This window comes from Equus przewalskii, chromosome 13 (genome assembly GCF_037783145.1).
Source record: "Equus przewalskii isolate Varuska chromosome 13, EquPr2, whole genome shotgun sequence".
Taxonomy (NCBI): Eukaryota; Metazoa; Chordata; class Mammalia; order Perissodactyla; family Equidae; genus Equus; species Equus przewalskii.
The window spans coordinates 39,389,965-39,415,218 of NC_091843.1; the positions used below are offsets into that span (position 1 = coordinate 39,389,965).

General features: G+C 48.0%; 2 long non-coding RNA genes across 3 annotated transcripts; both read right to left on the minus strand.

Moving 5' to 3' along the window:
• Positions 1-2,998: 2,998 nt before the first annotated feature.
• On the minus strand, positions 2,999-11,037 carry LOC139075310 (uncharacterized). Its single transcript, XR_011525569.1, has 2 exons — positions 10,843-11,037; positions 2,999-6,807 (listed from the first exon to the last, which is right to left on the minus strand). It is a non-coding gene; the product is annotated as an uncharacterized lncRNA (long non-coding RNA).
• Positions 11,038-11,236: 199 nt separating this feature from the next.
• LOC139075311 (uncharacterized) lies at positions 11,237-21,310 on the minus strand. 2 transcript variants are annotated; one of them, XR_011525571.1, is made up of 6 exons: positions 21,023-21,310; positions 15,048-15,104; positions 14,716-14,801; positions 12,819-12,999; positions 12,627-12,702; positions 11,237-11,408 (listed from the first exon to the last, which is right to left on the minus strand). It is a non-coding gene; the product is annotated as an uncharacterized lncRNA (long non-coding RNA). The 2 variants fall into 2 exon arrangements; XR_011525570.1 differs by lacking the exon at positions 21,023-21,310 and having other exon boundaries at positions 15,048-15,163.
• Positions 21,311-25,254: the final 3,944 nt, after the last annotated feature.

Below are 25,254 nucleotides of genomic sequence, written 5' to 3' on the forward strand. Positions count from 1 at the left end.
TGCATTGAGAAGCGTGTGCAAAGTATTGAAACATATTAAACATTCAAAAAGCGATAGCTATTGTTATTTCATCATATGAGTAGCCATGGTCCCTTTGGCTTCCATTGACATTGACCCCAATGAGGGCTCAGCCAGGCTCAGGTCGGGGTGGCTGGTGGTGAGAACATCCACCCACAGTCCCATCCACCACTCACCTCACTGCACCAGTGGCAGACTCCCATCCGCCCAGAGGGAGAGCCTACTCTCCCAAAGAATCCTGGGGCATGGGATGAGGGTTTGCTCTCCATGCAGAGCGCTAGCATTTCAGCTCTGTTTTCATCATGTTTACAATAAGCCTGAACGTTAGAATCAATATTCCTTGGATAACAATCTCCATGTTCCCTCATGGAATCAGTCCTTGAGCAATTTCTTTCCATTGCTTTTTTTTTTTTTCTTTTTTTAAAGCTGCAACAGATTGTTCCATGACAGGCTTCTTTGGTGTTGCTCAGCCTCTTCACAGACATCCCCGCAGCCCTAAGTAAACACAAGAACACTTTGGTTCCCAGTCTCCTGTGAGAATGTCTGGACTACATGGAGACAAGACCCCAGTAAGGTCAACCTTTCCACTAGCTCCAGAAAGCTATGAAAAAGGCCTCAGAGAAGTAAGTGGGTATCAGGTGGCCCACGCACAACGTGAGACACACGCAGAACAAAGGGAGACACACAAATGGGCATGGAATAAAAAGGAAAAGGAGAAGAACTGCTAGTCAAAGCAGAGCAGTTAGAGTAATGAAAACATCGCTGAATCCAAGAACCCGGGAAAGTAATGTTTATTTATAACGATAACCCTGAGTCTTCATGAAATCGGTAACTTGTGTCTAAGGTGCTCTGTTTACTAGGCAGTGACATTAAAAAAAAATGACTTGTCCTAAATTGACTAGAAGGAAATTAGAAAAGAAAGATTTCAAAAATGCTTTGAAATAACAGTTGTGTTGGAAAAATAAAATGAGTATTTAAAGACCAAGCCTCGGTTATACATAAATCTCACTCACCTGGAGCGCCGTGTTCCTCAAGTTGGCAGGAAATGAAGACTTTCCCTGTATAAGTACTATAGCTCTGAGTGCTACTGTAAAACCTTTGAGGATTAATCTTTTGGTAGGTAATGACTGGCTTTTATAGAAAAGCATACCTAATGATTTTCAAAATATGTAGGTAGTAAATTGCTCACCTTTTCACTCAATCTGTAAATAAGTTTTCAGAAGAGTAAATAAGATTCTTTAATGTCAGTCATCCTCCCTGGCTCCCTGAGGGCTCTCTACTGACAGAGTAAGGACACTGAGCCTCAAAATAGCACACAGCTTCACCTGCTTTGGGTATGGAGAGCCTGGGTAAGCCAAGCCAATCAGCCATGCTTTCTTAGTGGATTAAAAAAAGGTATCAAGGCCTGAGTTCTGCTGAAAAGAGGCTGTTCTTGTCAGGTTTCGACTGTTCTGTGGAAAATCCTTTCTCCTTCTTTGAAATTAGCAAGTTAGAGCCTTCAGAAATCAATGAAGCCCTTCCCAGAGCATCAGATGACACCCCAGGCAGCTCATCTATCCATTCACCTATCCATCCACCCATCCAGCTACCCATCATCCATCCATCATCGATCATCCATCTATTCACCACCACCTACCCATCTACCCATGTATACACCCATCTACCCCTCCCTCCACCCATCCACCCAACCATCCATCATCCATCCATCTACCCACCCACTCATCTACCCATCCATCCATCTATCCATCCTCCCATCCCTCCATTTTTCCATTCAACTGTCCATCTAACTGATCCAGCTGTCCTCCTGTAAAGCTTTGCTGAGTGCCTGCTGGATATATATGGGCCCAGAAGTGAGATCCAGTGGCCCTGTCCTCATGGTGCTCTCAGTCTAATGAGGGAAGACAGGTGGACAGGAAATGATAAGTATGAGAAGTGCTATAATCCAGCATGCCAGAGTTGAATATGGAAGGGGCAACTATATCATTCCGGGGAGCAGGGGAGCCAGAAAGGCTTCCCTAAAGAGGAGACTACTCTGAAACTTGCAGGATAAATTGGCATTAGCATGAGCCTGGCTATCCAGGAACTGAAAGACACTCAGTGTGACTGGAGTGCAAGCAGCAAGGAGAAACTGGGCAGAGGGGAGGCTGAAGGGGTAAAGAGAGGCAGCTTGTATGCCAAATTGAGTAGTTTAGACATTATCACATCTAATCCTCTCAGTGACCCATAGAGATACCTATTATTTTCTCTACTGTATAGGTGAGAAATTTTACCTTAAAGAAGCTAAATAGCAAGACGACGTGGTTAAGTGACAAAGGGAAGATTTGAACCCAGGTCTGTCCAACTCCCACGCCCATGAAAATAAATAGAGCACTCCATAAGAAGCTCCACCCAAGTTCAACTCGCTCTGTCCTCATAGGGACCAAGTCACAGAACGTGTTACAGCTCCAGGGGCAGTCACCCAAGAGACAGAAAGATGCGAGACAGGTGGGACCGCTATGCTGGGACTGAACAGGGACTGTGGAGGCCACAGAGAAGCTCAGGATCACACTAAACCAAGCCCAGTTTGAAAATTCCCAGGGAAACTGCAGAACTTATTGTGTTGCCAAAGTAGGACACGCCCTGCTGAGGGCTGATGAGCTGGGACTGGCTTCATCCTCAGCATGAAGATTCAGTAGTGGATGGAAAAACATAGGTCATGCACAGGACCCAGAGATGCCACAGAACCTACTCCTTAAAAGGTCCCTAAATACAGAACAGTGTTTTGTGTCTGCCAAAGTTAGTTAAAGGGTGAATTTGTCTATTTACATTACAAAGGTCTAATTTTCATGGTATATAAAGAGTTTCTACAAATCAACAAGAAAATGGCCAACAACTAAAAATAAATCAAAGGCTATAACCAAAAAAGGAGATGCAAATTACTTTTAAACATGACAAAAAGATACTTAATCTCAGTCATAAAAATAGAAATGCAAACTGAAACTACCATGAGATACCATTTTTAATCTTTCCGATTAGGAAAAATAAAAAAGTGGAATAACATAGTGTTGGCAAGAGTTGGGGAAACAGACAAGCTCATACATTGTTGGTGGGAGTGTAAACACATGTAGCCTGACTGGATGGCACTAGATAGTATTGTCCAAAATTAAAAGTGCACATATTCTTGGACCCTGCAATTTGACTATAAGATATACTTGCAAGTGTGTGAAGAGACAAATCTACACTAAGGAATTGGATGTAATTGCAAAAGACTGCTAACAAACTAAATGTCCATCCAGAGGGAACTAAGTAACTTATGCTATCCTCACACAATGGAACGCTCTGCAGCCACTAAAAATTGAAGAAGGAAGTTATTCATGTACCGATGTGGAACAATCTTCAAGATCTACTGTAAAGTGAAAAAATGCATGTATAGAGCAATGTGCGTCATATGCTGCTGGAGTGGATGCTGTGCCAGCTCCATCCAGATCCCCTGGCTGCCGACAGTGTTGGAGTGTCCCCAAGTCCCTCTCCAGGGGCTGCCCAGGGCTGAAGAGAGCTGCCTCACCAAAGATTACACCCACATACAATGATGGATCAGAGGCCTGCTCCCCTTAGCCCAATTTGGGGCAACTCTGAAGGGCATCCCAGCTCCAGAGCTCCCCGTGGGGCTGGCTGAGGCCTCAGCTGTATTGCATCCCAGTTTAATTCCTCCCTCTGCGCAGTCCTGCTTCCCTCTCCCCCTCACAGATGTTGGCCCCAGCGCACTCCCCAGTTAACTTCCTGCCCTGAGATCTCCATCTCAGAGTCTGTTTCTGTAGAACCAGCCTGCTACCGCTACTGTTTTGGGCAGAGCGGGGAGGTAAACAAAAGGATTATCTATTTACATATTTGCTCAATTGTGCAAAAAAACACCTCTAGAAGGACATGCAAGAATCTGAAATATCGGTTTACTCTGGGAAGGAGAACTGGGGGAGAGGGGGTCAGGAGAAGAAGGAAGAATTCCCGTGGTTTTCCCTTTCGGTGTTTTTGAAATTTGTATCATGAGCATATGTTACCTATTGGCAAAATAAATAAAGTAACAATGCCCTTAAAAAGTGAAGGCAGAGGATGTTTAATAAAACCTAACCGGTCTCTTCCAGCCATTAGAGAATCACCAGCATTCAGCACGAAGCCTCTGCCAGGCTGACGTCCTAGGTCACAGCACTAAAACCGGAGCATTCAAGGTCACCCTCTGGCTTGTTGACATTGCAGGAAGGGTGTTACTTCTTGTTCGTTTCAAACCCACTGAGACATCCTGGACCCAAGCCGGGCCGTGAAAGAGAAGTGATTCTTGCAGGGCACCCCTACTTGTGCGCTCCACGTTGTTTCCAAAGTGCAGAAGTCACTGCAGAACCTCGGGCCTCCGTGCTCACCCCATTCAGTGTGGAGGACCGCAAAGTGCAGGGTGGTATCTGCCCTCTGGTCAGGAGGAGTTTGATGAGGAAGGAGCTGACCTTCCCGCCAGGCCGTTTCTGGGAAGACATCGGAAAGCCTGGCCTCGCCCTGCCTTGGCGCTGCCGACCACCCAGCGATTCAACACATACTTGAGGGGGTGCTTTTCCAGATGCTCCCTCCAAACAGAACTTTTGCCTCCACAACGAGCCAAGCCCTTGATTTTAGAAGTTTCTTCCTCATCCCGTTTATGAATATCGAACTTAAACATTCCAAGTGAGAGCAGAGGTGACTTTCTGAAGAACTGCTAAGTCAGCAAGAATGCAGTTGGCAAAAGGGGAGATTGGGAGTGGAGGCACTTCCCAGTTCTTGCAGAGCCTGGGGGACCAGTAAACACGTGATGCCAACAATTCTGGTCCTAGCCACACCATAAAATGCCTTTATGAGGCTTGACTCTTCTCCATATACTAGATCTCTCCCCATTCCCAGACCTTTCTGCACCCCTGCCCTCCTCCCACCCCATTCCTTGGATGATACTGATTAAACACACAGTATTTTCTCCATTATCATTCTGCTGGCAGCCATGTGCGTTATCTGGAGGCGCAGTCTGGGCAGCGGAGGGTTGAGGTGGATGCTGTGAGTGGAAGTAGTGTTAACAGTGAAAAGTCGTCTGGTCAACACTTCAGAGGCTTCCTCAGTGGGACTTCCAGTCTTAGAAACAGCCACAGCCCTCCAGTGACATGAATCCCTTCTACCCTCTCCCATTTAGCCATAGAATGATGTCCAAGAAGCAGAATTGGTAAATGATGACTAGTAATAATCATAACAACAACTCAGATATATTGTACCTCCACAGTGAAATCCTGGTAGTGTAACATTTTTAAAACTATAAAAAAACTGCACGAGTGCAAGGTATTGTTTTGACTTCCTAGACTGGATTATTACCTGCTACTCATTTTTAGAAAGAGACATTTTCCTGGCCATTTGGGGAATTTGGGTCTATTTGCAATTGGTCCCACCTCTTGTCTCTCAAGGATTGATAGCTGGAAGCCCATCTCAGCAGACTTTCCTCCTCTTGTTTTTGTTACTCCCAAGAAATGTGATTGGTGGACATCCCACAGGAATGCCCTGCACACAGCCAAAACATTGTATGGATTATCTGATTCTCTAGTCCTTCAAGTAAAGACACATATGTATATGCACATGTCTGTAGACATACACATGTATAACGTGTGCAAGCAGCACACTTTAAATATGTGTAATTTATTGTATATCAAGTCTACCTCAATAAAGCTATAAATAATAATAAATAACTTTCACACGAACTATGAAAACCAAGGCGAGGTTAGGTGTCCAATCCCCGAACACCTGGGCGGGCTCTGGGGGCCCGACCTCGCTGTCCTGTGCACCGCCACTGCACCTTGGCCATGGCTGGTCTTACGGGTTAGCAGCTGGAGCCACAGCCTTGACACCCGAGAACGTGACACCCGAGACAGACCACAGGTTTAGGCAGCAGCAGTCACAGTCCCACACTCTGATGGGGAGACTCTTCCTGCCATTTAACCTGCTCGGTGATGAACTAATAGTAAGAAATAAATACAAGGAAAGGCTCGTGGGGTGTCTCAGGCGCCGATGACAGCTGCACAGAAACCTGCTGTGGTTATGAGAAGTTCAACATGGTCAGCTCCTCGCTCGCTCATTTCAGGCCCAAAGCCCACACTACCTCCTTTTATAAGCTTTAATATCCCTCGGAAATGCTCTCCCTTTACATTCTCCATCTCTTCCCTGGAACCTCTCCAGAGGGGTCTGTGATTGGGTTGCATACAAGTTTCCGAGCTTGCAACTTCCTCTGGGTCATAAATCACCTCTTACACACTCACTTTTTCCTTCTTATTGTTCTTCGGTATTAATAGTCCCAAATCCCAGGAGCATTTGAGAACTGTTCCAATTTTGGTTTGAAAATCAATTTGGAAGCTAGTGGTTGGCTTTGCTCAGACTTCCAATCCTTCTGAGAAGGTCACTTCCTACAAATTGGCCAAACCAGGGATGGGGGGCTGGCCTGGTGAACTTCCCCATTTTAAAGTTTCACTGTTTCATCTCGAAATGCTAGATACCTTAGTCTCAGTGATTTTCTTTTAACTGTGTCTCTAAAATTGAAATGTTGATTTGAGGGAGAAAAAAACCTAATGCCTTCTGTTGTGAGATCTGGCGGATAATTTAAAAAAATAGTTCATTTCAGAATAGGTCAAATCCTATTATGAAAGCAGAATAAATATGAAATCCAGTTGTGTTTGTTAAAAGCCTCTGATACTGTTCTCGATTTTTTGGAAACTTCTTTCTTCTAAATAAGTTCTGCTTCCTCCATAGGCTGCTGCCCTCCTGCAGGGAAAGTGAGAAAGTGTCAGATCTCATCAAATGCTGACGGGGCAGGGCTCCCCTTGACCCCCCGAGATGGGAGCAGGGGTCCTCTGTCACCTAACGGGTCTGCCCCCAACATCAGACAGCTGGAATATGCATTCAGGGATAAAAGAAAGAGAGTGTTGGTTGGATTTCCTTGGGAAAACAAAAGAGGAGCCGCTCACACATAGAACACTGACTTAAGTGGTCTGCACCCCAAACCAGACAGGGAAATGGAACTCGATGCTGCTCAAGCCCAGAGGCTGACACCAAGCCAGGAGGGACTCAGCCAAGGTCACCAAGTTTGGCAAGCAGGACTTCTAGAGAGGGAAGGCGAGGGCGCAGTATCCACCAACTCCTCGGTGACCACCAGCCTCCCAGCTCCAGAGCTGGCCTGCCTGGCATCCTCTGGCCTGACCCAAGGCCTGTCTGAACACACCTTTGAGTTGCAAGCTTGAGCCCCAGTTTGAAAGGCATGACTTTTCCTTTCTCTAGCTCCTTAAGCCCTATTCTACCCTCTGATATTCGAGTCAGGTTTTTCATCTTTCCTGGCACAGCTGGTTAGGGGCCAGCCCATGGGCACCCACAGCATGTGCCCCCTGACTGACCCCCAAGCCAGTCCACTGTGCCGGGGCCACAGGCTCCCACCTCCCAGCCTAGGGTGGGGCTCAGGTATGGCAGGATGAATGATTTATTTAGGAGTGGCTCCCTAACACTCTCTCTCTGAGACGTCATCAACATTTTAAGAAGCTGATAAAGTCTCCCGCATCTTTGGAGGGAGGCTATTAAACTATTCACTAGTGTGAGACAATGTCTCTTTTGAACCTGATATGTCTAATCGTGGAAGAGAACAAAGCCTGACAAACACAGAGACAAGCAAAGAGCATTTGCTGCCATGACGTCAGGACTTCTTCCAGGTGGCTCACAGAGCACCTGAGCGCTCCCTCCTGCCTCCAGCGAGTGGGATCCCTGTCAGGACAAAGTGTTATTAAGAAATAACATTTACCGAGTCCTTGCTTTTTACTGCACACCGTTCAAAGCATTGTGCGCGCACTATCTGACTTACTTCTCACGAGACTCCGAAGAATTGAGTATTTTTATCCCCACCCTATGAATGGGGGAACTGAGGGTCAGAATGACTAAGTGATCTGCCTAGAGCAATACAGCCAGTAAACAGCAGAGCAGGACTCCATCAGGGCCCCTGGCTGCCAAGCCCAAGCTCCTTTCCACCACTCTGCATCCATCCCTGGAAAGGACTGCAATGCGGCGTCTGGGACCCAGCTCAGGAGGCCTCCTGGCAGCAGCTCTATTCACGAACTTCGGAAGAGCTCAAACAATGGGTCATTTGACCCATGTTCCCCAGAGAGTACGCTGGATGAGATGGGATACTGCAGGTTAGCCAGTCAATAAGAACCCAGAAAGACTGGCCTGGTTGACATTACCAAAGCTGATACTCAAATCCAGGTCCACTACCCTGAAATCCAGCACGGCCTGTAAAACTCGTCTACAAAGGCTTCTACGCTGGCTTACTAACAAACTCCCAGATCACTGATCTCCAAATTGCTGGAACATCATTCTGGTTATCAAAGGAAGGCTTGCAAAGTACCGATGCCCATTTACGGGTTGGAAGTTCCTCTCTGGCGCACTTGAACTCAGCCCTGTGGAGCCCAGAGACCTCTAATTCAGAAGAGGAGTTAGTGGTGTGGGTCTCCAGGCTCAAGCACAACACGCTGCCTCCCCAGTGTAGGTGAGGGCAGGACTTGCATTGCATCCTGCATCCCTGGGCCTCCAGGGGCCACAGCCAGAGACAGGCCCAGAGCTGTGCATGCACCTCCATGCATGAGGCTGTTCACTGAGAACACTGATGCTCCCTGCTGGGGCCCTTTTCTGCTGGGAGCCAGAGTACCTGAGAGTTCATGCCCCTAGAAGCCGCCCTCAATGAATGACAGGTGGTGGCATGGGGATAAATATCCCCACTTCTTCACCGCTCAGGGAAGAGAACTCTGAGGCATAGTCTGCATCATCTGAGTGCACCAGTAGGACTGACATCCAGTTGCCGACAGGATGAACTTCTCAATTATGTACCCTGACTGGTGTTCTTCCCTTCCCTTCTGTCTCACGTCCCTACTCCCTACCAGTGTTCCTAGGATCACCTCCCAACAAGCTACTTGTCCTCAAGTCCCCATCTCAGGGGCTGCTCCTGGGAGAACCCAATCCAGCCCCTATCCAGAGGTGTCCTCTGCCCCCTCCATCCCCAGAGGGTCTGCTCTATGCCTCTCTTCTTAGGATGCATGACAGAGGTTGAGAGCCCAGGCTGTGGAGAAAGTAGACCTGGATTTGGATCTCAGGAAGGTTCCATATAGGTTGTGAGATCCTGTCACAGCCTCAGCTTTCTCAAAGGTAAATTGACAATGACAAGTGCAAGGACATCAGAGAATGGGTGTGATATATGTGTATGATAAGAATTTACCACTGTGCCTGGCCCACAGCAAGCGGTCACCAAAGGGTAGCTGCCATTATTATTATTACTACTATATTGAATTGGAATTGAATTATTATTGAATTATATATATTTAATTATTATTATTGTATTAGACTAACCCAAGCACTTGCCATCCCTCCATCCCCAAGCCGTGACTTCCTTCAGGTCACAGACCATGAGTATTTCACCTCCGCCTCCCCTCTCACAGAGCTGATGCTTGTTACCTACCTGTTGGATTAAATTGCTCTGTTTAATCTTCACATTACCTATTCCTGGGTGAAAGCAAGAGAGGCATGCCAATTGCCCCGTGTGTCAGGCTCAGGGAACAGAGCCCTGAAGCACTTCCTGCCTTGTTGACTTCTTCAGCCCTTGTTGCTGCTCTGTGAGCCTGTGCGGTGGACGCGGCAGCTGTTAGTGATCTCCTGGGTCGTGATTTCACTCTTTATACACGAGAAAATGTACTTGTACAGCAAGTGCCTCCAGGATGACATGTGTGTTTATCCATGTCCGCGTTCCTCTCTGCCAGGCCCATAGTAGGTGCTCAATAAATGATTGCCAAGTGACTGAAATAATCTTCTACCAGGATGCCAAATAGCACCAGATGGCTGCTTAGGGACTCCCATCACTGACAGCTGCATATAGCCAGAGGCTAACTAGGCTGATTTTGGGGAGAAGATATTTCAGAAATTAGAAGGTGGCAGATTGTCACTACCTCGGTAACTTTGCCCTCTTAGAAATATTTCACAGATGTCAGGTTACATTGAACTTTTCTGGCTGTATAAATAGCTCATATTCAGTTTCCAAACCATAAGTCTTGAAGCTTTCCAGTTTATAGACTCCTGAGTTTGGATGATTTGGCCATTATGATAAAATCTCTGGCCCCTTGTTAACACCAACACTGATTAGCTGAGATTTTAAACACCTGATTAGGAATTACCCCCACCACCATCAGGACTGCTTGTGAGGTGTTAAGACATCTCGGAGTGTGGACGGGGCCATTTCTTGGCCCTGGGCTGCTCTACTGTTTGACTCTTCCACTGGCTGCTACAACCTGCAGAGAGGCCAGGACTGTGTCTTCACACCCCAGAGATTTAAAAATAGATTCTGTGCTTAGGAAAGAGTAGTCATAAAGCCCATGCACTTAATTCCACAGGTGAGACTAGGGCCATCCCCAAGGCTTGTCAGAATCTATGGATTTAGAATTGCCCATAAAACAGTTCTAAACTCTGGCTGCATGTCAGCATCAGCTAGGAGACTGGGACCGAGTCGGACTAATTAGTTCAGAATCTCTGAGCTTGGGAGGCAGGATGGGGATTAAATGGATTCCCGGGTGCCTATAATGTGCAGCCAGGCAGAGCTGAAACCCACTGCTGTAAAGAAAGGATACAAGTTCAACCAATTTCCTAGAAATGAGTCGATTAGAAACAGCAGATTAGAAGAGGGGAGGAGAAATGGTAAGAAGTAGGTGGACCAGGTATATCAAGAAGTGACAGAAAAGAGAGGATGATGGAAATCAGAGAGAATTTTAAAAATACCTTTGTCTTAGGTTATGAAGTGTAGGGGAGCCACGCTCTTCTCTAGTCTCCTTGGCATGGGGGACAGGCCTCAGCAGGGCACTTGCCACATTGAATTGTGTCCACTTTCTTTATCTTAATTTTAGATCGTGAGCTCCTGGAGGGGAGGGACCAGGTTTGACTTGTCTCTCTGCCTCTGGTGCCTGGCATCATGTTAGGACAAAGGAGGAGGTGATGAAATGTTTGTAGAGTGAGGGAAGCCAGGAACAGGACTTCCCCCTCCTGGATGGCCCTGAGGACATTACTGTTTCAAAAATGACAATGAATGTGCTTTGCCAACTGGACAGAACTTTAAAACGACAGGGCTTTTCACGGCCCTCCATTGTTCATTCTAAGATGTTTATTTGGCACTTACTGTGTGTGCTAGATGCCAAACAATGCTTTCGGGAGGATACAGAGCTGACGACGCATAGGATGCCGACATGTGGAGACAAGGGCACTGAGGCTCTGAGATGAAAAGGTGTGGGCTAAGTTTCAGAACCCATGAGACCAGCTAAAGCTCAGGGTGCAGGTGATGGGCCATAAAGCTGAAAGACAGAAGAAGCAAAATGCTGTTCCACATACTCCCCTTAGGGAGTCAGACAAGGCACAATACCTATGAGAAAGATTTCCTTCCCAAATGACTACACTTTTTCAAAATCTGCTCACAGGGCTGATATTCTATACTCTGGGAAATCCACTCATGGTAAATCTTATTGCCATAACTCTGGATAAGTGAGACATTAGAGCTATACTTCCCATCAAACTCCTTCCTCCCTTCACCCTTGTCACCACCCTCTGTACTCTCAGTGCTCTGAAATCAGCAAGGTGGGGAGAAGGGAACAGTTTCCTTTTCCTAACAAGCAGCATCTACCATCCCCAGATCCCTCACTACTCTCAGCTAGGCTCCTGAATGATGAAGGCACCTGACCCCAAACTCACTCTGATTTCCTGAACAACAGGCTTCTATTAGAAATCAAAGCTTTTCCTGAATCTTCCCCTAACCCCTTTGTCCCGGAGTAAGGGCCCCAGTTTTCGGCCGTGGCTGTAAGTTGGTCCCTGCTCCCAGAAGTCTCCCCAAATGACAGGAAGACATCTGAGGAGCAGAGGGATGTAGGCCAGGAATGCCTGGAATTGGATTTCAATCCTCACTTCCAACCTACTGAGTTCTTCCTGAACATGAGCTCTTTATGTGAAAGATATCTGAAGACAGGCGATCACTGGGGTATTTTACTGAAAAACCACACCACTATTTCCTGGTCTAAAATGCACAAATTGCTGAAAATAGCCCTCTAATAAATGGGGAAGTTTTGCTCTCCATGGTTCAGTGCACTTAAATATAGAGTCTCGCCAGACCCCTGGAGTAGGGGCTGTTTCCCCCATTTTATAGATGGGACACTGAGATGGAGGAGTCATTAGAGCTGGCCAGGGTCCCAGTGAATCCCAATGAAATGATGACAGAGCAAGTCAAAGATTCCAGTATCCTGGATGTGCCATGGAAGGACCTCATGTCACCTACAGTTCACCTCTGTTGCCAGTTCATGGTACATGAGGAACGTTATGTCCTCATGGAGTCCTGTCACACAGCTGGAGTTTCACCGAACTATGATGGCACCCAAGTGAGTTTAGAGCACTCTGTGTCTTCAAGGAGTATACACATTAGAGGGGGAGAGAAAAGTACCCAAATGACCATACTACAGAGCAGAGCCTTTTAAAGTTTCCATGAGACCTCAAAGTGGAGGCCCCTGAGGAGAGTGAGAGCCTACCTTCCAGCATATGGAGCAGAGAGGTCTAATGAAAGCTCAGAAGTCTTGGAGGCTGGACTGGAAGATGGATCTGATCCTTTTAAAAAAAAAGAATAACAAGCATGTTTAAGAAAATTTGATTTCAAATAAAGTTATTCATAATCCTACTTCCCACTGCAGTGAAGTATCCATTGCAGATCGGCCCAAACTCACCACTGGGACTCACACATGTTCAGGCATGTCTGGTGAGCTGTGGGCAGGCCACCAGGGGCCTTCTTGGAGAGCATCATGCATGACACGCTGGGTCAATAACAACACCAAGGTGGTCAGAATGATGAGTCTGTCGTGGCATTTGTCATTTGGATTGAGTCCCAGCCCTGCCTTCCTTGGATACCTGTTTAAGCAACAAAGTGCAGTTTCATTAGAATCACATTTCCACAGTTCTGCAGAGAACACAGAGACCATGGCACAGAGTTCCCACAGATGCAAGGCCACTTCGAGACCACAAGGATCAGTGTGCCTCGTGGAGGAGCTCGGTGCTTGGACCTGGTGCCTCACGTATGGGCATCACTCAGCCTCACAGGCATCTGCGGCCGAGGGCAGATTCTATGGGAGGGCCAACTAGTCCGTCATGGGATCCTTTTGTGAAGCCACGAGAGACCATTTCTGGGACAAGAATCCTACAATGATAGGTGGAGGTGGGAGACAGCCAAATGCAGGTCGGTTCTGCAAAAAGTGCCACACTTTTAGCCCCACACAAGAGAACCCCAAAGAAACACAGCTTACATAACTATGCTCATCTTTGCATATTCTATTCCAGTCCTCACTCACTTGTGCATATAACAATCACAGTATATCCCTTTCTGTAATTTGTTTTTTCAAATTTATCACTAAATTACAAATTAGAGGTGGGGAGGTATGAGAGAGGGCTTTCCAGACAGATGAAACAATATGACTCTCCATCAGTGGTTCTCAACAGGGGGCAATTTTGTCTCCCAGGGTGGACACCAGGCAGTGTCTGGAGACATTTTTGTCACAACTGGGGAGGTGATGCTACTGGGTAGAGCCAGCCAGGGAGGCTGGGGCTAAACATCCTACAATACACAGGACAGCCCCCCCACCACAAAGAATTATCTGTCTCAAAATGTCAATAGTTTCGAGGTTGAAAAACCCTGCTCAAGGTGCAGAGACCAGCAAGTACATAATTATTCGAGTAATTGTAAGTAGCCCAATTTGGCTTGACTGTAGGATACATGCAGGGAAATCAGTGAGGAAAATCAAGAAGTTCAGTTAGGAAATTTCCAAAGAACCCAGATTTTATTCAGTGGACAAACGGGAGTCATGGAAAGTTTCTAGCAACAGAAATGGAGGACCCAAGGGCTGACTCTTGAGGTCTTTGGCTCAAGTGACTAATCGACACCACTTACTAAGACATGGCACACAGGAGGAGAAGCTTTGGGGAGAAACACATTCAGGTGTGGACATCATGAAGGTTCCTAGGCGCAAAGCACCAGGTGGCATTCTGCAAAGGCAAGAGGATATGAGCTGGGACCCAGGCGAGAGCTCCTGCCTCTCCTGGGAGGCGGCACTGAAGCTGCTCCAGTGGGTGCTAGTGGGAGGAACGTGAATATGAACATCCAGACGAGTTCCCTTTGAGGGCAGAGGAGAAGAGTGCTCCCAGGGGCTGGCAGAGATGCTGGCAAAAACAAAGACCGGGGTACAGAGAGGCCTAAGGACAGGGTGAGGCAGGTGGAAAGCTGCAAGACGGCAAAGAAGAGGAGGAGAGCTGAGGGAAGGTCACCGTGCCCTCCACAGGGAGAGTCAGGATTTGAACCTGGGTCTGCTGGCCCCGGAACCGGGGCTCTTCCCATTGGCCCCATCACACTGGACCATGCGGATCCATGAATGGCCCTCCTGTTGGACGCAGGCGGGCTGGCTGAAGCTGCACCCTCCCAGACACAAAATGACGATCAACAGTTACCAGAACAGAAAGGGTCTGGTGTCATACGGAAGCTTCCTTCTTCCAACATGAGCTGCAGGCCCTCTGGGGGCTGCAGCAACTGTGCTTCTGCAGCAGAGTCTTTACATTATACAAATAAATACTGCTTACCTCCTCTGGCAACGTTCTTGGTGGTGCCTCCTCAGTGGTGAGCTGAGCTGGTAGCCAGGGGGCCACTAGGAACCCCATTTCATGAGCTGCAAACGGCAAACAAACATCAGGAGGGCTGCTCAGCCTTTCTAGCAATCAGAGAAGTGCAACTTAAAACCAGCAGGAGGCATTGTCTCTCCCCCAGCAGATCAACAAAAATGAACAGCTTGATGATAACCCGCAATAGTAGGCATGTGTCCAGTGGACACATACGCACTCTAAGTGGAAGGCAGCTAGCAGAGGGTACGATCTTTTGGGAGGGCACGACACACCAAGACTGTAAATGCACTTACCCTTTGCTCTGGCAATTCCACCTTCAGGCATCTGTCCTAGAGAGTGTTCACTGCAACCTGTAAGGTTAAAAATTCAGAGATCAACCAAGTGTCGGTTAGTAGAGCACAGTTTACTGTGCTCTGGTGTATCCCTGCTGTTGGATGTAGCTGGTACGGAGAATGAGGCAGGCCTCCATGTGGATATGAAACAAAGGGCCAGGATTTATGAAGTGGAAAGAGCTAGTGAAGTTGTCAGACAATGTGTATGATATGACTCATTATTGGTTCTACAACAATATATATTTGTGTGCCCATAGAAACAGTACTGAGAAGAAACCCGCCAATCGGTTGATAGTGGTTACTCCTTGAGAGGAGCATGAAGGAAGGGAAGGAAAGGAGGGTGACACTTTAACTTTTTGTACTTATGTGCTGTTGGCATTTTTACAACCAGTGGGACTTAATGTCTGGAAGATGGCATTCTGAGTTTCCTTGGACAGAAAAATTCCAGCCTGCTCACCTTGCCCTAGGCTGCCAGCTCAGGACTGGAAACCACGGCCACCTGAGGCCTGGAGACTCCATGAGGGCACACTGTAGGGCTATCAGGGCACAGCTATCATCCCCATTATTATCCCTGACGTATTAAGGGCAAGTCAACCTTTGGCAGTTGAGAGCTTCTCACAGCCACCTGGGCACGGTGGTCTTGCTTCTGTCACCCCCCTTCTGCCTGCCCAGGGGAAGAAGGGAGGCAGACTGCAGGAGCTGCATTTCTGGAGGCAGGAGAAGCTAGTGAGGGAGCCAAGTGACTCCTGGGGTGTGCCTCTTCCTATAGGAAACAGGATGGGGACAGGGAGTTGGGGCCAGGGGCACATCCACACTCCCTCACCCATTTCCGTTAAGGCTGACCATCAGCCTCATTCTCGGGGTCCAGTCTGGCCCTGGGACTGGCAAAGCTAGGGGCATTCCAGGCTCTGAACTTTGATGCTCAGGCTCACTGCTCCAGATTCTATCCGACATAGCTCAGACTCACGCTGGAACAACATGGCCCACGATTCTTGAGTGCTTTTTCTGTATCGGGCACTCTTCTGAGTCCTTGCTACAAACTGTGGGCTGTGGACCAGCAGCATCAGCACCACCTGGGAGCTTGTTAGAGATTCAGCCTCTCAGGCCCCACCAGCTGAATCAGAAGCTGCATTTTAACAGGACCCAAGTGATTCATGTGACATTAAAGCTTGAGAAGCACAGTTAATCCCTCAACAACTCTCTGAGTCCCATTATTATCATCCCCATTTTGTGTATGGAGGTTAAGTAACTCGTCTTAGGTCACGTGGCTAGTAACTCCTCCAGGTGGGGCTCTGGCTGTAGAAGCAGCACTATGAGCCCCCACAGCACGATGCTGACTGTGTGAAGAGTGGGGAGAATAGCTTCTTCAACTTTATATCTGTCCAAATGGCAGAGGGCTTAGGATGCTAGTGAGGAATAAACACAACTTTGCCAAGATTGGCCTGATCAAAACCATGTCTTTCAAAATTGTAGAACTGGAAAACAGAGTAGTGGTTGCCAGGGGCTAGGGAGGGAGCTGGGTCGGGGTGGGGTCATTGTGGTGATGGAACTGCTCCATATCTCGAATGTATCATCATCAATATCCTGGTTGTGATAATTCTCTGTGGTTTTGCAAGATGTTGTCATTGCGGGAAACTGAGTTAACCAGGCAGAGGATCTCTCTGTATTATTTCTTACAACTGCATGTGAATCTCAAAAGGCTTTTAATTTAAAAAAAAAAGCTTTCTGCACAGCTAAAATTACCAAGCTTAGGTAAATGAGCCAAACTTGCTAAACGAGCCAAAGTTAAATTTTATGCATATGGACCAGAAGTGTGTTCTGATTAAAGTATGCACAATTAAAGGCCTGGGGAGTAAGGGGAGGTGACCAATACCAAGTGCAGCTATGTAACAAAACCATTTGTGCCTCAGTATTTAATTCTCCTTAGTTCCAGAAGGCCAGCTTACAACACACACACACACACACACACACGTGCCTTCCACAAACACAGCCTGTCTCTGGGTCATTTAGAAGGAAGTAATCTCATAAGGCAGTATTGATGAAAAAGAACAAAATATGAGGGCTCCAAAGTGGGAAACCATTCCTGGCTTGCAGCATCCTCTTGGCTAGAGTTGACTTTGAAGAACAAAGAGCCAAAGCAGAATCCTGCTCTTACGATTGTCTTAGGAAGGGAATCATGCGGTTCTGAGATCAGTGCAGATATAGTAATGTCAATCAACAGTCTGCAAAAACACACGGCCAATGGTGAACCCCAAAGCTTGTGTGTGTGTGATATTTGTGTTGTGTATCGCATACTTCTGATTGAAGCCAACGGTTGGTTCAGGTCACTTGAATTAGGTATTTTTGTGAAAGGCTGGAAGGTCCTAAAGTGAAGAGAGGGCTTCCCTGGAAGTTGGTTCACCAGGCTAACACATCCCTCCAGCTGGCCGTTGCCCATGGCAACCTGCTTGTGGCCACAGCCAGCTGGCAGATGTTGCCAACACTCCTCCCTAGGAAGCTCAGACCAGACACACAGCAGCTCTTCATTCAGAGCATAGTAGGGCCTGCTGGGCTGAGCGAGCTCTGTAAAATGAGAATTGAGAGTCCACTTAGGGACTCCCTCCTCCCAGTCACTCTGCACGCCAGTCTGTGATGGATGCTTCTCATGCTGACCATTACCAGAAGCCAGCACCTGAATTGTCACAGACACCCCAACACAGACACCAGCATGTGAGGCCCCAGGAAGCCACCGTGTGGCTCTCATGGCAGCTGGCAACTGAGAAGACAAGTCTTTGTGTGGGTGGTTATTCCCCAGGCACCCAGGGTGAGGCCCTGCTCAGCCACACCTGGGGGCTGTGGTCTCTGTGCAACGGCGGCCAGGAAGTCGCTATCAGCCTTTCTTTCCACCTCTTCTCTTTCTGTTTATTTGTCTCCTTTTTCTTCAGATCTCATGGGAAGATGCTGTTTAGCTGAAGATTTTATTAATTCCATCCCCCTCACCAGAAGCATCCAGAAATTGGGATGACCTCCTGATGAGATCTGCCACAGCCACCCTCTAGTCTTCACAGGGGTCTTAAACTCCACTCCAATGGCCTGACACCAGTCCTCCATGGAAACACACCCCCAGCACAAGGCACTGCACAGCCTCTGTGCTAATCACTGGTCTTGTCCCGGAGTGCCCCATGTCCCAGTTCATTTCTAATGCTTCCAGCATAGGACCTCCCACCATGCCTTCCTGCCCATTCTCTTGTTGCGATCCACTTGAACGTAAACGTGGGAGGGCAGGAATTTCAATCTGGTTTGTTCGTCACTCTTCTCAGCACATGGCCCCTGGTCCATAGCATCTACTCAATAAACAGTTCTTATAAGACTAACAGCCTAAGACTGAACCTCAGAGCTGAGGCTTGGCCCTGCTTCTCTGGCTTATAGCTTCTTTGACCATAACTTATGTGAGCCATTGGCCATTCTGGAGAAATTCCTCCAGAGCCCTAGGACCTTGTCTCTTCTCAGCCTATGCCTTCCCTATGTTCACCCCAGTTCACAGAGCAGGAACAGCCCAGGGCTAAGTCCTTACAAGCTGAAGCCCATAAGAAAGCCGTCTGTCTCCAAGGCCTGAGTGAGAACCAAGGCCTTTGATCAAGTTGCTAAAGACCAGGAGGGGCAGTCAGACATGGAGCCTGAATGCTGAGGGTGGTTGAGAGATCGTGAGTGAGAAATGCAAGGCTGAGACTTTTTGGAACGAGCACCAAGGAGAGAAAGACTAGAACTCAGAGCTACACCCTCAGTACCCACAGAGCCCAAGGCTAGCTGAAACAATATCCCAACACTGTTCTCTGGATATACAAAGGACAAGGAGCTGACAGGTGGCTTTCTTTATCCCACAACTCATGCTCTGATTATGGCTGCCATGTGCCATACAGATATGAAAGAGTTTGCATTTCACAACCATTTGACTTTCACAAGTCCGTCATTTCCCACAGAGAGCCCTGCTCCATCAGCATTCCGAGAAATATCTTTGATCAAACCTGGGTCTCAGCTTGGTCTCCACAGTGGAGGAGTAAACTGAAAGGAAAATTCATGCGTTTGCGTGTTAGCTCCAAACTTTAACTAGCCCTGGACACTGGCTCATATGATGTAAATTTGCTTAGACCTGAATAGTGACAGAACTAAATAACAGGACTGGTCCATGGAAGGAAAGTGGCTAGTCTCAGCATCACCTTTGCAACGCTCACGCTCTGAAACGGGCATCCACCACCGAATGAGTCCAAATGCCCACCGCGGAGGGGTTATCCTGGACCCTCCCGGAGGGTGGATGTGGACGCGTGTTTGAAGGACAGCAAAGTTGCTGCCCTGAAGTGGAGGGCATATTACTTTCCTAGGGCTGCTGAAACAAAGTGCCACAAACTGGGCAGCTTAAAACAATGGAAATGTATTGTCTCACAGTCCTGGAGGCCAGAAGTCTGAAATCAAGGTGTCGGCAGGACCAAGCTCCTTCCGATGCCTGCAGGGAGGTCCTGCCTTGCCTCTTCCTGGCTGCTGGTGGTTGCTGGCAATGGTGATCTCTGGCCTTCCTCGGCTAGCAGCTGCATAACTCCAGCCTCTGCCTTTGTCGTCACATGACTTTCTCCCCGTGTGTCTCCACGTCTCTTCTTGTCTTCGTATGAGGACATCAGGATTAGGGGCCCACCCTATTTCAGTATAATTTCAGCTTAATTTAACTAATGACATCTGCAATGACCCTATTTCCAAATAAGGTCACATTCTGAGGGACTGGATTTCAATGTATCTATTTTGGAGGGGACGCAACACAACCTATAACAGAGAGGGGAGAGTCCTCACGACTAGAAGAAAATGGTGGCCCAGGGGCTCCATAACTGGTGAGGTCCAGTGTCCTGGGAGGATGGCAGGGAGACAGTGGACCTCTGAGAGAAACAGCCATGTGGGGAGGCAGGACCCGGGACCCAGTGGTCTCAGCATTAACAAAAATCTGATGCCCAAGAAGGACACAGAGTAGCAACACTGCCCAACCCAGACCTCGCGGTCTTGGACAAGGAGCCCAATATAGCTGTGGACCAGCGCACAGGATGGGGGGCAGTCAAGGCAGGAGCCCCAGTGTGACCAAGATCAAATCCCACAACACAAGGCGCTGACCTTGAAGTCACAACTATTTTGATTTAGAAGAAAATTAACGTAAACATACTTCTTAAACCCAATTAATGTGGTTGCAAATTTATGGTAAATTTGCAAATTTATAGACTATAAACATATTCCTTCACCTATATTCACACTTATTTCCATGCACTGCACAAAGAGCAGCCCTCAGGATGTAGAAGACATGAGTCAACGTGGCTAACGGGGTGAAAAATGACAGAAAGAGGCCAAACGTGGATGTTAGAGGGGAGGAACGATGGACCTGGAAACCAGTGTTGGTCCAGATCACCCCCCCCCCCCAAATCCTTGCAGAAAAGAATATTAATAAAATAAAACTCCAAAATCCAATCCCGGAGCAATAGTGGAACACCCGTGCCAAACTTCACAGCCGTGGGAAGGATGTATGGAGCTGAGCAATCTGTGGACGGCATTTCTAGCCTGAAATTCTTGAAAGGTTGTAGAGCTCAAGCCAAATGCTCTGGAAACCAAGTCCTGTGAAAATGCAAACTTTATGAATCGCACATGTGGCCACAAAGCCAGCTCTGCCGTCTGAATGTAAAGACGCACAGAAATGTGTCCCGGCACTGGAGACCACCAGGGCTGATGGAGAGCGCAGCGTGGGTCCCAGAGGGGCAGGAAACTTATGCAGCCTTGTGGGATTTTCTTGGCAAACTTGGGAAGATACTAGTGAAGATCTGGGCTGGAATTAGATAAGATAGACAAAGGGGCCACTTCCCTTTGCCTGAGGGGATGGCCTGGAGAAGGAGCACCCAGGGGATGAAATGAATCCTTTCCCAGCTACTTACCCTCTTTGTTCCTTCCTCTTCCCATCTGTGAGACGAGATCACAATAGCACTGATCTCACGGGGTGGCTGAGGGTGATCAGCTATGGAAAGCTCTCAGAACAGCCAACGTGATCCTCACCTGCAGCAAGCACGCCAGCAAAGCTGAGCATCAGAATCTCTCCCCTAAGCTGCATCTCTTCCAGCACTCCTCCTAAATTTTCATTTTTACTTTATAGATCTCAGATTCCTTTCCCACTTTGTCTCCCAACAACCTATTCTTAAGCTGGAGAGCTTCCCGCTCACTGTCATAGGATCTAAGGGCAGGAAGGGCCCTCCTCAGTCCCTCAGCTTCCGCCCCTGCCCCAAGGCAGAGCTCTGTTCACACCAACTCCGACAGATGGTTGTCGTTTCCAGACAGGAAATATTTATCGAACATTCACTCTGGGCCAAGCCCTGTGCTCAACGCTGCTAGGAATATATGCAGGAGTGGGGCAGGCTGAGTTCCCGCAGTCTGTTGGGAAAACTGGAAACTCAGACAGGATTGGATGCTGCAGTCTTGAGGCAGAATTTCTTCCTCTCTGGGAAACCTCAGTTTTGCTTTTATGGACTTCAACTGATTGGACGAGGCCCACCCACATTATCACGGGTAATCCTTTACTTAAAGTCAACTGATTGCAGATGTTAACCACATCTAGATTAGTGACTGATTAAATAACTGGCTACTGTAGCATAGCCAAGTTGACATATAAAATTAACCATCACAGGCAGGTTCAATTGTCCTTGTTCTCCCTACTTCATGTCCAGTTTTTCTTCCTGACTGCCAGTTCTGTGACCTATGGCAACTTCAGGCCCATCATGAGATGCAGAGAAAATAACTTTCCATTGACTTCTTCACCAGCTCCCAAAGTGCATTAGCTCTTCATTCCTATAGTAAATCTTTCATCCCATTTCATTCATAATGGTTCTGTTTCCCTGACTGAACCCCAACTGATACATACCATATGCCCTAGAATTCTCTGGCCTTATGGAATATTGGAACGGCTTGCTGAACCCTCAGTTATAGCCTGTTGAGAGCACGCCCCGCAGGTTAGGAGCTCTCCAATAGGATGTGGTTTAGGTTTTAAACCACAACCAATACATGATGCTGTTTTTCCCATAGCCATAACATATGGGTCCAGAAATCAAGGGGTGTAGTGACTCCCTGCGTTAGCACTCCTAATACCCATCCTCACCACTGTGGGCTCTCCTTGTTCCCAGAGGGTTCGTCTCCGGAGGGTTGTCCATGCTTATCCTCTCTGCTGAGAATACCACAGTCAGGTCCCATCAGTGGCCATGCCCTAGCAGGCTTTGGCTCTTTGGCTGCCACTGCCACTAAGAAACTAAGGCTCTGTGTGGCAGATCCCAGCTAAGCACTGCCCCCACCACCAGCCCAGGCACCACCAGCCTCCTAGCTCCAGAGAGAAGAAAGTTCCCTCTGAGAGTCTCGAGCACACACTTGCCCTACAGCCACATATGGCTACAGAACTCCTGGAAAAACCCAGTCCTGGAGCCGGGGACCCTCTAAGAAAATACCCCTTGGTGATGAGACATTCCTCCTTTGGCCACCCACCAGGGACAGCTTGCCTACTGATTTGGTCCTTACTGCCTTTAGCTCCTTTATCTTCCAAGGAAAGCTGTGGAGAGTGGAAGCTGGTCAGTCTCACAGGACAACTCTCGTCCCTCCCTCTGGCTCTTTAAACTTTATCCACCACGAAGTCTCCAACGTCTCTAGGAAGCCTCCCCAAAGGACCCCTGCCCACACTGATCCTCTCCTTCTGCAGGATTTTTACAGCTATCATTGTCCACATCATTCATTTGGCATTTAACCAGATACTGCTTTGTCATTTTATTTAGCTTTACTTTTTCCCGTCAACCAGGCAAGAGATGGTGTGAACTGAGAGTCCTCCCTGGAGGAAACACTCCTTCCCTCGTGCAGCTTCCTGTCCGCTTCCCATTGGGACCTTATCCTCCATCCAATGCATTCAGTTTATTGAATAGCATTCACTGAGTACCTACTATGTACCTGCCAGTCACTATCCTAGACTCTGGGGATACAGCAATGGGGATACAGGACAGACAAGGCCCTAGTTTTCATGGCACATATGTTCCAGTTGGAGGAGATAGATGAAAAGCACATAAACACATAGAAAAATTTCAAATCATAAGTCTATGGGAAAGAATAGGGTAATGGATACTGACTGATGGTGAGGTGTGCTGCTTAAATTGAGTGGTGAGGGAAGATCTCTCTGGATGACCTGGACGGCCAAAAGGAGCCAGCTGTGCAAAGAAAGAGTACTCCTAGCACAGAAAACAGCAAGTGCAAAGGCCCTAAGGCAGGAATAAGCTTGGTCTGTTGAAGGAAGGGAAAGAAAACTAATGTGGATGGATTATGGTGAGTGAGGAGGGGGTTGTGAATCAGTCAGTGTCCAAGCAGATGGAAACCGCATGGAAAGTTGAACAGAGAAAGTTTAACAGAAAGAATTATTAACAGGGGTTTGGAGTAACAGGGAGTTATATTGAGTTAAAGAGAACTCTAGAGAATACAGAAACAGCAGATATAGAGAGCAGCCACTACTCCTAGGACTGAGACAGAGGGCCCTGCCACCAAAGGCTGGGATTCTGACCTCAGAGAAGATGCAGCCATGACTCAGTGAATGGCAGAAAACCACTGAGCTGCCTCATGGGTGGCACTTGCCAGGAATCTGCCCCCTGGGATGTCAGGAGAAGACGTCCACAGGGAGGCGCTGCAGCTCACAACTCACTGTAGTCACCCAAGGGAGTGTGGGGGAGGCCATCCACAAGGAGGTGCCTTGCTGGTGGCATTCCGCTGGGAAACTGCCAGAGAAGCTGCCTGGGGAAGCTGCAGGAGCTCAAGAAGCCACCTCTGCAGAAGCCACACACTGGAGAAGCGCACCTCCTGCAGGAGACTAGCATAGCAGAAACCACATACCTTCAGGACCTGGACACTGGAGAAAGCCTACGCAGGCTCTCCAAGAGCCTGGTCAACGAGGCTCAGGAACCAAGAGGAGAAAACCCCTTCCTTCTCCAGTGTCCCTCCAACGTCCTCTATTGAGAAGGCTTAGCATCATGCCAGCTGGCAAAGGAGAAATATTTACAAAGCTCACCTCCATTATCCCAGAGCAGGCAAATAAGGGTGGATGTGGAGCTGAATGGCAATAAATTGATAACTGACAATGGGAGGGTGTTAGGAGATGGGGTTAGAGGGGAAGGCAAGGAGCAGACTGACACACGACAGTCCATTATTCTACGAAAAAACTGAGACGATGTAGCTCTTCATCAGTAAACAGGGCTAGAGTAATCAGGGAAGGCTGCCTGTGGGAGGCAGAACTTGAGCTGCCCCCACCTCCCATAAGATGATAAGCTCAACCCAAGGGTAGTGGCTAGGTGTTCTCAGCTCTGTTCACCTTTAAGCAAACCACACTTACAAAGCAACTTCTGTGGGTCTGCCCCTGAACTGAGCACCTTCTCTCATTTCCCCAGAACCTGGCCAGGGCAGGCTAACAGTAGGTGCTTAATAACAATGAGTTTATTTAAAAGAAAGAGTCTTTCAGCTCCACTCCACCAGCATGTGACTGCGATTTACCCCCAGGGTCATCCTTTGCCCTGGGTTCTCCTTCTCATGGCAGCACCGTCCTCATGATCCCGGCTGGTCCCTGAGAACTCACTGTGTGTCTGGAGGCTCCTTGCACCCTACGTGAAGGAAGCATCATCCTCAGTCACTCTCACCGCAGCTCTGACCTCTTGGATGCTGGCAAAGTCCCTCCATCCTGATGACTAAGTGAGCTTGGAGAACTGGTGACAGAAAAGGGCGGGAGCAGTCCTCGACATATCTTGGTGCAGGTTCACAGTTTTGGTCTCTCTGACCTTTGCCCTTTGTAAGCCAGTCTTTTAGAAAGAGAAATGGGACTTTTAGACAGAGATCTCTGGGACTTTGGGCGAAGGAAAACATCGGTCTCATCCGGTCACTGCACTCTCAATCTCCCAATATCTCCAAGTTGGGGCCTTGATTTCACCATCATCTCAGTGCAGGACTCATGAAGTGAAAAATGTCTTGGACAGACAATGTGCCAGGAGACCCACAGGTTTCTCCAAGGTCCCTGAGACCCTGGACGAACCGCTCATGAATGCTCCTGCTCTTCCCCCTTGCTTCTCTGTTTGGGTCGCCCCTCACCTCCTCCAAATAAGGCCAATCA